The 12,642-nt window shown below is 39.9% G+C and overlaps 1 pseudogene; it reads right to left on the reverse strand.

Moving 5' to 3' along the window:
- Nucleotides 1–341: 341 nt before the first annotated feature.
- LOC103273539 overlaps nucleotides 342–12,642 on the reverse strand; it is a 14,930-nt pseudogene continuing 2,629 nt past the window's right edge.

The raw sequence follows: 12,642 nt of genomic DNA on the forward strand, positions 1-12,642 counted from the left end.
CCTACTCTTTCTCGAACCTTCACACATCAATTCCTACCATTCCACTGAGAATGTTATTAGGTGGGTCCCCAAATGCTCTTCAGATTATGAAGCCCAACATTCAATTAGTCCACATCTTACATGCTCTGAGAAGCTTTAACATAATTGATCACTTGTTCTTTCCTTAAAAACATTCTTTTTTTTTCTCTTGTGGACATGAATTTATTAGAGGGGGTCAGGGCCAAGTGAGTACAAGTTGCAGGGTGGAAAGAAGGGGCTAGCCTGAGGCCCACGAGATGCGAGGCCCGGGTGGGATGCAGCCGGGGAAGCATGGGCCGGCCAGCCAGCCGCTGTTCACAATGTCAGTGCCCAGGACGTGGCGGGGGTTTGGGGAAGACTGGGATGCGGAAGGGGTAGATGCCTGACTCCAGCTGCATCTGGGGGAGCAAGAGGATGAGGAGGTCCCCGCCCCAGGGGATTTTGGCCTCCGAGAGACAGTTTTGGGAACCAAGGTGATGATACTCCCAGGTGACAGAAGGAGTGTCGGACGGCACAGGCTTAGGACCGTGGTGGCTGGGGTGCTGGGACAAGCCACAGAGGGAACAGTGGGGTGGTGAGAGGCTGGGTCCCGGGGAAGGCAGGCAGGGGCCTGAGCACAGCCTCTCTGAACCCCACCATGGTGGGGGCGCCACTCCGGGCCCAGGCCCAGTGGAAGGGTTCCTTTGCCATGACCTCTTCACAGCACTGGCAACTTACGACGGCCCGGAAGCCCATGCGTGCCCACAGCACATCCCTCTGGTGCAGAAACCTCCCCACCCATAAACACTAATCTTTCCCCAGGGCCCATGGAAAGATCTCGCATTTGGCCTCCTCCAGGTCCTGCTCCATGTCGTTTGCAAGGTACAGTGCCAGGAACAGGTTGCTGTGGCTGTACTCGCTAAGTTTCAGGTTGGTACGCTGGAAGTAGACCAGCACCATGGCCAGGAGATACTTATCTGAAATCCGGAAACAGGGGTCTTTGGAGAGGAATTCCTGGACAAAACTGTCCTCCAGAAGGTTGAGGAATGCCTGGAGCTCTTGGTGCTGGCGAAAATGGAGAAAGCCATGGCCCCCACCTTGCTGGCTGCAGCTCCCCAGCTTCACAGTGGTGGGGTCTTGGGCATCACTCATCTCATAGGTGGAGGTGGGGAGGCGTGGGACAGGGTGACCTGAGCTCGGGCCGACCTACCGCATGACCAAAAACATTCTTAACAAGCCTTCTGAGGCATCACATTCTCATCATTTTCTTTCTCTATCAACTGCTCCTTCTTATCTTTCAGATCTCTGCTGGGTGCAATGACTCACATCTGTAATCCCAGTGACTCAGAGGCTGAGGCAGGAGAATCATTTAAGGTGAGGAGTTCCAGACCAGCTTGGGCAACATAGCAAGACCACATCTCTACAAAAATAAAAAATTAGCTGGGTATGGTGGTGCACACTTATAGCCCAGCTACACAGGAGACTGAGACAGGAAGATCACTTGAGCCCAGGAGTTCAAGGCTGCAGTGAGCTATGATCATACTACCAGCCTGGGCAACAGAGCAAGACCCTATCTCTAAAACAAATAAGTAAACAAACAAATAAATAAATTAAAAAAAATTAATTTAGTCAATCAGGGAAAGAGTAAAAAAAAAAAAAAAGAAAAGATCTCTATATTTTAGAGTGGCTCAGGTCTTGGTCTTCTTGTCTTTTTTTTTTAACCTATATTCACACCCTACATGGTCTCATCTACTTCCATGACATGACTTTAAATACCACTTATAGGCATATGACTTGAATTTATATATTCAGACCCAGACACGCCTTTGAATTCAGCACTAATATATGCAACTACCTAATCAATATTTCCACTTGGATGTCAACTGGATACTTCAAATTTAGTATTCTAAAACTGAATGCTTCTGCTCCTCCTCAGTGTTTCCTGTCTCAGTAAATGGTATCTCCTTTCACCCAATACTCAGGCCCAAATCCTTGGTGCCATTGTTGACTCCTCTTTTCCCTCATACACTACTTCTTATCCGCCAACAAATTCTGTTGACTGACAGCTAATTCCCCTGAAAATACCTTAGTCTAAGATATCTGCAATTATTTTCATGAATCTTTGCACTAATTAATTACCCGGCTTTCACTCTTACTCCTATAGTCACTAGGAGTCATCATTTTAAAACATAACTATGATCATGTTACACCTCTACTCAACCATCTAGTGGTTTTTATATCACACTTAAACTAAAATTCAAAGTCAGTCCACAGTTTAACTTGACCTATAAGTCCCTACTTTATCTGGTCCCTGAGGAACTCCAAAATCATCTCTTTCAACTTCCTCCTTTGTTAATGATATCATTGATCCAGACACACTTAGCCTCCTTGCTGTCCCTCTTAACTCGGGGCCTTCACAATCGCTGTAGCCTCTGCTTTTCTTTCATCCAAGGTACTGGCATTGCTCTCTTCTCACTTCATTTAGGTCTCTGGTCACATATCTCCTCAGAAAGATCACTTCTAAAATAACAATCTCATCATTCTTTCTTCTCTTACTCTATTTTATTTATTTTTTCAAAGCCTGTCATATTAAACCAACTATGTTTACTTGTTTATTGTCTTTTTCCAACTAAAATGTAACATCTCTGAGAGCAAGGATTTTGTTTGGTTTATTGCCATGTCTTCTACACTCAGAGTAATGTCTGATAGAAAATAGACAATAAATATGTGCTGATTATCATGATTGCTACGTTTATTCAATCCATACATTGCTGAATCCTTTATATGCATTGTTTTGTGAAAGTTGTCAGATTTAACTTGTGTTTAAAAAAATCAGGAAAAATCAGGAAAAAAATCATGGCTATCAAGAGAGAGTGCTCATGCATAAATGTATGATAAAAACTATCCCAAAAGACTCTGCAAAAACTGCAACCTTGCACAAAGGCCATCACAAGCATACACAAAAAATACTTCTGTGAGGACATCTGCCTAGCAACAGCCTATCCAACCTAAGACTGGTGTCACCTTTGATTCCTGCAGCCAAGGATAATTATCTCAAAACAATTATGTAATCCTCATTTTTCCTTGAAAAATCTTTGTCTTTCTTTACTTCCTTGAACATGCACATAGTTCACTATGGCACATGTATTTCTATTGCAATGGCCTATTCCCAAATAGATATTTTCTTTTAGAGTGTCTCTCTCTGTTATTTAATTTGACAGTTTTATTTCACGTTGTTTACTTCACAGACCAAAAACCCAACATGCAATACCAAAGTCATTGTTTTCCTACAGTCTTTCCATTGCAGTACTCTTCCTTGAGTTCCTTCAATATGAAGACCAAATTCGCGGGTCTCGCCCATTCCACCTTCAGGATTCTCTGCCTTTAAAGGTCAAAACGCAGCCAAGCTAGGCTCCTGTAGCTCCTTCCTCTCTTGCTTGTACTAAAGGGATGAGGCATTAGTCCCAGGGTTTACACGAAGGGAGCACACTGCTGAACTATACTAACTAAAGCTAGTGATAGGGAAATTTGTGTGGGTGCTTTGACGTTGGCCTTTTTTGGTATCGGTGAATACACTGGCCACATGTATTTGGTATCTTGGCCTTTTTTTTTTAAATCCTAGTATCCCTGAAAAATTATCATTACCTGAGCATTACTGGAGCTCAGAGGGAGGAAAAGTTCCCTTCCTGTATAAGGGATGGCAGAGAGTTCTATTTTGAAAGGTGTCTGTACTTTGTGACCAATTTTGTTTGAAAGTCAGGGATTTTGCAAGGCTCAAAGCTCAGAAAGACCTTTTTTCCCCCTTATGAATGCCAGCATTCAGCCTTTACTGATCACCTGGGAGTAAGAAGTTGAAGGGGTGTGACTTCAACAGACTGGGGGAATAAGGGACAGCTTTTCAGTAGAGGTTATGTTATTCCTTGAGATGGGATGATTAAACTCCCAAAGTGAATCCTGAGAGACAGCTGCAAACAAAAGAAAGATAGTGATTAAAAAAACGAATTGCTATTGTTGTAGATGTTTTGCATTTCTACAGCACTCTGCATTTGCAAATAATTTTGTTATCACTTATTTACTCTCCCTCACCACAGCCTTATGACATGAGTAACATTACTACATATGTTTGCATTTGTTTTCTGGAAAGAACCTGAGCTGCTATGGCCAATACTAGGATTGAGGAATCGAAGTCTTCATTGCAGCTCTTTTACTCACTGTGTGCTTTGAGAATCCAAATAATGAGAACTGGAGCACTGTTTTACCCTATAATTTTGCTATGAAGATGATTCAGTGCTTTGCTAAACTAAAAAAGGTATCATATATAAGTGACACATAACCATACTAACCTCTCTAAGCTTCAGTTTCCTATAACTTTTTTTAAAATTGTGGTAAAATACATATAACATAAAATTTACTCTTATCCTTTTTTAAGTGTACAGTTCAATGGCATTAAATATATTAACACTATTGTGCAACCATTACCACCATCTATCTCCACAACTCCTTTCATCTTGTAAAACTGCAACTATATCCATCAAACAAATAACTTTTCATTCCTCCCTGGCCCCTGGCAACCATCATTTCATTTTCTGTCTCTATGATTTTGACTACTCCAAGTACCTCCTATAAGTGGAATCCTATATAATTTGTCATTCTATGACTGGCGTATTTCATTTAGCATAATGTCCTCAAGGTTTGCCCATATTATAGCATCTTGCAGAATGTCCTTCCTTTTCAAGGTTGAATACTATTTCATAGTATGGATATACCACATATTGCTTATCCACTTATCCATTAATGGACACTAGGGTTACTTCTATGTTTTAACTATGCTGCTCTGAACCTGGGTGTGCAAATATATTTTCAAGACTCTGTTTTCAGTTTTGGGGGATATATTTTCAGAAAAGGAACTGCTGAGTCATATGATTATTTTATTTTATTTTATTTTATTTATTTTTGAGTTGGAGTCTCACTCTGTCACCCAGACTGGAGTACACTGGCTGCTCCCGGTGATCCTTCCGCCTCAGCCTTCCAAGTAGCTGGAACTTCATGTGCGTGCTACCACGCCCACCTAATTTTTTTTTTTTAATTTATTGTAGAGATGAGGTCTCGCCAAGTTGCCCAGGCAAGTCTCGAACCCGCGGGCTCAGGCAGTCCACTTACCTCAGCCTCCCAAAGGCGCGGGATTACAGGCTGAGCCACTGAGCCTGGCTTATATGATAATTTTAAAACACAAATACACTTTTGAATTTATAAAATATTTGGAAAAAATTGTGTATATTTTACAAATAATATCGACAAATACAAAATTTTGAAAAACAGGAAAAAAACCCATACTTTCATTACTAATACTGTATTATTCCTAAGTCTCTTTAGCATATATTTGTACATGATTTATTTAGCACATATTTACTGAGTATGGTAAGTCTCCTACATACAAACCTTTAAATTGTGAACTTTCAAAGATGTGAATGTGCATTCACATGTCCAATCATATAAGTTAGTTCATGTGTCTGGCATACATTGTCATATGCGTGCATCCTCTACAAGTGGTTGTTTTCTTTATTTTTCATGTTTTTTTAATGTATTATTTGTATGAAAAGTATTATAAACCTATTACAGTACAGTATTATATAGTCGATTGTGTAGTTAGATACCTAGGCAACTTTGTTGGACTTATAAACAAATTGAATTTATGAATACACTCTTGGAATGGAACTCATTTGTATGTAGGGGACTTACTCTATTTTGTGCCAGGTACCTAATCCATATGAAATTTAACAGTCGTTAGGTTAGGCTACTGGGATTATGGGCAAAATTAGCTAAAAAGTAATTATGACACCGTTTAATGTGGCATCCTATACAGTAGAATACAGCCACTGGGAATCTGTTCATTCTTCCCCTGTAGAACCTCAGTGCTAGAAGACATCAGTCATCATACCCAACCCCCTTTGCCATACTTAAAGATCTTACAACATCCCTGCTGCCCCAGCAAGGGGAAAATGGGCTCAGCTACCCAACATTTGGAAATGGTTTACAGTTTCAGATAGTTCAGTGGACTAGGAAAGAGTACTACATAAAGGCATTTTGAACTCCCTTAGCCCAAAGTCTGCTTTGAAGGGATGTGATAAAGAAGGGGTGCTATGGTCTGATTGCTTGTGTCCCCCAAATTTCATAAGTTGAAACCTAGTCCCCAGTGTGATGGTACCGAGAGGTGGGACCTTTGGGAGATGATCAGGTAATGAGGGCTCTACGGGAAGTAGTTCTCCCCTTCCACCATGTGAGGACACAGCAGTGAGATGCCATCTGTGAAGCAGAGAATGAGCCCTCAGCAGACACCAAATTTGCTGGTGCCTTAATCTTGGCCAGAAGAACAGCCTCTGTAACTGAGCAATACATTTGTGTTGTTTATAAATTACCTAGTCTAAGAAATTTTGTTATAGTAGCTCGAACAAACAGGAAATATTGGCCATTCTGAAAAAGAGCAGATAAAGTTGGAATATACTGAAGCAGGATTAAATCCCAGGGACATGCCACTCACCTAAAGACCAGAAGGAAGGTTCTAGAAGTATAAAGGAGCTCCAGGTTCTCACTGTTGCCTTTCAGTCTCAAGCAATTTTTGGAGAAAATAGCTGCCCTACCTCCATGACATAAAGACTTTTCCTTCTTTTAGGGCATTGGCTTATTGGCTGACGGAAGCCTAAGTCTCTTCAAGAAAACCCTGAAACAAGTTAGTCTTGAATTTCACAGGCTGAGGGTCTGGCCTCTTGCCTTCTTTTCCAGCTTCCACAAATGTCTTCTGAGACTGAATTCTTGTCTAGTTACATCTCAAATTGGGATGCAGTTTCCCAATTTAGTTATCACCCTTCAGACACTGAACAAGTTTATGGATTTTTTTTTTAATTTGAAGGTTGGCATTATAATTATAAAATTAAAAAAGATGCTAATAAGGTCAACTAGGCCAGTTCCTCTCCATATCCCTGATTTCGTTTGAGAAGTTTGTTAGTTTATTTGTCCTGCTTAAAAGTCAGTTCCCTGATGGCAAGATTCTGTAAAATAAGAACAGCCTCACAATTACTAAAATCTTCATAAATACCAGGAGTAAATGTCTCTGATCTTTGTGAAACTGCATTTGGGGCTCTTTTGCTTCCTTCTAGCCCCTTTCCTGACATCACCCTTGATGTCTAGAGGTAAGCTGCTCTAGACGTAAGCAGTAGTCACAAAGCCCTTCGGCTCTCTTTATTTTGCACAATGGGCCCACAGGATTCTGGGCACCTCCTTCAGTGAGGAGGCTTCTGCACTCTGCCCTTCTGTGGGAAATCCTGTAAGAGTACGGAACAAGAGATGTTAAATTATTTCAGGAGAAAATTCCCAAATGGTGTGTCTGATCTCAGGTTCCTTCTGTTGTACCAAAGGAAGAATCAACCAGGTCATCCCCACCACAAAGAGACCCAAGGCCTAAGTCTACAGCAGTACTTAGGTACATTGAGAAACCTGCACAAACAAATGGATCCTCCCAGAAACTGAGGACTTAAATTTCAGGCTTGGATCAAGCTCCAGACATTTTAGGGAGATAACCAACAATTTTTCTTCTCTATTTATATATGGAAATGCTCATTTTACTTGCAAAAGAGAAGACCTAAATGTCGTTTCTTATGATTATGATGTTATAACAGAAATGTAGGAGTGTGAAATTTGTAATGTTATAGACAAATTTAGTATGAAACACAAATATCACAGCAGAGTGGGCTGGCTACTCAAATCTCAGCTGAAATGCTCTGAAAGGGTCCCTATGGCTAGCTAGTTTAGCTGATTAAAGGGCCCCAATACTAGGGAGGAGAAAGTAAAGAGGAGATATAGTTGGAGGATTGGGGCAGTTTAAACTTTGTAAAACTTCCTTAGTCTTCTCAAGAGACTCTTTGTGGATTTGAATATTTACAGTAGTAAAGACATAATACAGACTGCTGTGTATGGTGGTCATGATAACTTGATGATATTTGATAACCTGAAAATCTTATTGCTTCATTCCTCTGCTCAAAATCATCCAAAGGATACTAGTGCTAATCATTCATGACTCATTGTTTTGATCACCTCACTCCTTCATTTTTGTCACAATTGCTTATTGGATAAAAGGCCCTGTACTAGATGTTAAGAGATATAGCATCAAAGAAAATTAACACGGAGGTCCCAGAATTCTTAGAGCTTATGTATTATGCGGAGATAGAAACTAAGCTAATAATTTTAATATTTTCACACTGTGATGATCTGTTTCCTTTACATCCCATACATAGTCATGTTCCCAATATCTACTCATGTTACCTCGTAGCTATTCTACAAATATAGTCCTAGGAAAGGGGAGGGATGAAAATCTTTTAAGGAGGGAATATATGATAAAAGGGTAAACCTTTCCAGACAGGAAGACAAAGTAAAAGGAAGCACCTTTCACATAAGTCTGAAGGTGGAAAGATGCAATAAAAAATCTTCAGGCAAGAGGATGGTGATTAGAGTCCCTAAGAGTTTGGTGACGGGATATAAGCCTAAAAGCACCATATCTGATATGGGGGTTGTATTAGTTCCTATTCCTATTGTAATAAATTACCACAAGTTGAGTGACTTAGAAAAACACAGTTGATTTTTTAAGATATGGGGTACAATTCAGGATTAGGTATACAAGTGGTCATTGTACAGGTAAAGTTTGGACATCCCTTTGGTCCCATTTTGCCTGATTTGAGATCAGGTACCTTTAATGATGCTGTGGCCCCCCCATCTTTCTTATAATATTATGGTAAATGTTCAGGGTCTGCTTATGAGTGAGAACATAAGGTACTCAGTTCTTTGTTTCTGTGATAGATCACTGAGTATGATCAACTCTAAATCCATCCAAGTTGCTGTGAAATCTATATATAATTGTCTTTTTTATGGCTGCATAATATTCCATTGTGTATACATGTACCACATTTTTAAATCCAGTCCAGTTTCGATGGGCAGTGTGGTTGGTTCCTTGCTTTTGCTATTGTGAATAGTGCTGCAATAAATATGCATGTGCAGGTATCTTTTTTGTAGAATGATTTGAGTTCCTCCAGGTATATTCCCAGTAGGGGGATTGCTGGGTCATATGGAAGGCCAATTTCTAGTTCTTTTAGAAATCGCCACACTGTGTTCTATAGAGGTTGAACTAGTTTGCATTCCCACCAACAGTATAGAAGTGTTCCCTTTTTTCTGCATTCTTGCCGGCATCTGTTGTTTTTTGTTTTATTAATGATGGCCATTCTTACTGGAATTAGGTGGTATCTCAATGTGATTTTGATTTTCATTTCTCTGATGATTAGTGAGGCTGAGCACTTTTTCAGGTATCTGTTGGCTGCTCATATATCTTCTTTTGAGAAGTTTCTATTCATTTCTTTTGCCCAATTTTTAATAGGGCTGTTTGGTTTTTTTCCTTTTGGCATGTTTGAGTTCCTTGTAGATCCTGGATATTAGGCCTTTGTCAGATATACAGCTGACAAATATTTTTTTCCCATTCTGTGGGCTGTCTCTCCAATCTCTTGATGGTTTCTTTTGCTTTGCAAAAGCTTTTCAGTTTGATGAGGTCCCACTCGTCTAACTTGTCTCTTATGGCATGGACATCTGGGGTTTTGATTAGGAGTTGGTTGCCTACTCCAATTCTCATAAGGGTGTCTCCTGCAATTTTCTAAGATTCTTATAGTTTGAGATTTTACGTTTAGGTCTTTGATCCATTTAGAGTTGATTTTTGTGTGTGGTGATAGGTAGGGGTCCTATTTCAATCTTCAGCATGTGGTCAGCCAATTTTCCCAGGACCATTTACTGAATAGTTTCTCCTTCCCCAGTGGTTGTCAGTGGAGGCTTTGTCGAAGATAAGTTGTTTTAGAAATTGAGACTTTGCTTCCGGAATCTCTATCCTGTTCTATTGGTCTATATGCCTGTTCTTGTTCCAATACCAGGCTAGAACAACACAAATTTATCCTCTTACAGCCTTGCATCCTTAGGATATTTTTCAATTGTAAAGAGATCATCAGAGGAGAAGTTCTATTCCAAGTGTCACATAAATCAATACTTTGGTAGTCTAAAATGTACTAAAAACTGGTCGAGGGTATGGTTTAAATGTGTCCCCTCCAAAATTAATGTGTTGAAACTTAATCCCCATTATTGCAGTATTAAGAGTTGGAGCCTTTGAGGAAGTGATTAAGTCATGAGGGCTCTGCCCTCAGGGATGGATTAAAGCCTTTATAAAAGAGGCTTCAGAGAGAGTTTGTCTCTTTTTGTTCTTTTACTTTCCCCCCATGTGAGGACATGGCATTCATCCCATCTGGAGGACACAGCAACAAGGCACTGTCTTGGATGCAGAAAGAATAGCAAACATCAAACACCACCAAACAGACACAAAATTTGCCAGCACATTGATCTCAGACTTCTAGCCTTCAGGACTGTGAGAAATAAATTTCTATTACCTTTAGATTACCCAGTCCGTGGTATTTTGTTCTAGGAGCATAAGCAGACTGAGACAGGAGAGGACACATTTAAGTTTCTGTTCTGCTATGGTCACATTTTTTAAAAGTTAAAACATATCTCAAAAATTAAATTAAAACCAAAGATTTGTGAAACACCCAAAATATTTTTGCTGAATTTTGCAAAATAACACATGAAAAAACTGGTTTATTTAATATAAATGATTCTCAGGGTAATTCAATTTCTAGTATTCTATATGTCTACAAAACTGGTCTTAATTCTTTCACTATCTTCAAAATTTTAAATTGCTAAGAAAATATTATGTTTTACAGGGAGTACATATTCACTTGATAATCAGTAAAAAAAATTGGAGAGGATTCATTTGGTCTCATCATATTTGTCTTCTTTGCCAAGAAGATCCTGCCTTCTTTGCCACCAGTTAAAGATCTGAAGCACAAAAGCAGGACAGTGAATGTCATCAAGTAAATTAATTTCAAGGAATAAAAACTGTATATGACCTGTGCTGGTAACTGAAAACACAGAAAATGGAAACTTTCAGACTATGAGTTTGAACCGTGTGCTAACCATAATATCTCCCTGTACCTACCATACCATCTTATGGTGCCAGTTGAGGCTGAACCATGTTTGAACCAGTTGAGATACCCTCCAGTCCTGCAACTCCTTGCAAGTCGAAAAGATCATAGTAGATTTTAAAATATTTTTCCCAGATTAGGCATGGTAGCTCGTATCTGTAATCCCAAGCACTTGCTGGAAGATCACTAGAGGCCAGGAGTTCAAGATCAGCCTGAGCAACATAATGAGAACTCTTCTCTACAAAAAAATTAAAAATTAGCCAGGCATGGTGGCACATACCTGTAGTCCCAAGTTACTCAGGAGGCTGAAGTGAGAGGATCACTTGAGCCTATGAGTTTGAGGTTATAGTGAGCTATGATTGTGCTACCACACCCCGGCTCAGAAACAGAGCATGACCCTGTCTCTTAAAAAAAAAAAACGAATTGCATAAAAAATACTTTCCCCGATATAGTCTTTGGATTCTGAGTTAGTATAATAAGCAACCATTTCCTTTTCTCTGAAGCATGAACTCCTACTTGAGAATGTTGCTGACAAGTTGGGTGCATACCTACCCACGCATGTCATATGCACTTTCACTTCTGCACATACAAAACCGTATAACTCCTTGTACAAGAAAACCTAATTACAAGGCAAGACGCCTCCACCAGCTATAGCAGCAAGTCTATTTATAGATGCTCTTCCTTAAAGAATATTTTATGGCAAATTATATTGCCAGCGAAGCAAGGAGCTTACCCACAGAAGATGCTCTGGCACTGATTTGAGCACAGAGGAAATAGTTGTCAAACCTACTAACTGCTGACTTCTTGGAGGCAGTGTTCAAAACTATCTCAAAGTCTGTGCTTAAAAAATCTAGTGTAAAAATTTCAGTGAGTGGTTAGAAAGTTTTACTGGTCCGAGAAAATTTTTAGTGGTGCTTAAAGATTTCAAATTGACCAGAATGAGAAAGGCAATAACATTCATCAATTAAAAAGTTATATGTAGTGGAGTTCAGGTTGTTTTCCAGAAAACTACAATTCTTTTTTTTTTTTGAGTTGGAGTCTCACTCTGTCACCCAGCTGGAGTGCAAAGGCATGCTCACGGTCACTGCAGCCTCGACCTGCTGGGCTCTGGTGATCCTTCTGCCTTAGCCTTCCAAGTAGCTGGAACTACAGGCACGCACCATCACAACCAGTTAATTTTTTTTATTTATTATAGAGATAAGGTCTTGCCAAGTTGCCCAGGCTGGTCTCAAATCAGGGGCTTCTCTCACCTTGACCTCCCAAAGTGCTGGGATTATAGGAGTGAGCCACCACGCCTGGCTACTATTCATTTTATTTGGTATTCTTTATAAGGGAACCTAGAGGTCATCAAGTCCAATGCTCTCCCAATGCAATGAAATATTTTCATTTTCTAGAATCTGTAGGAAGCAAAACTAGGGAAATCATAAAGATTCTCAAGTTCCAAGTCCCTAATATTACCAAAATAACTTTTTGATAAGACAAAGATTATTTTATTGTTTACAGTGGTAAGGAAGACATAATCTGATAGTTTCTTTCTTTCTTTTTTTTTGAGTTGGAGTCTCACTCTGTCACCCAGACTGGAGTGCAG

The sequence above is a fragment of the Carlito syrichta genome, unplaced genomic scaffold, assembly GCF_000164805.1.
Source record: "Carlito syrichta isolate Samal-C Ts95f unplaced genomic scaffold, Tarsius_syrichta-2.0.1 Scaffold112228, whole genome shotgun sequence".
Classification (NCBI taxonomy): domain Eukaryota; kingdom Metazoa; phylum Chordata; class Mammalia; order Primates; family Tarsiidae; genus Carlito; species Carlito syrichta.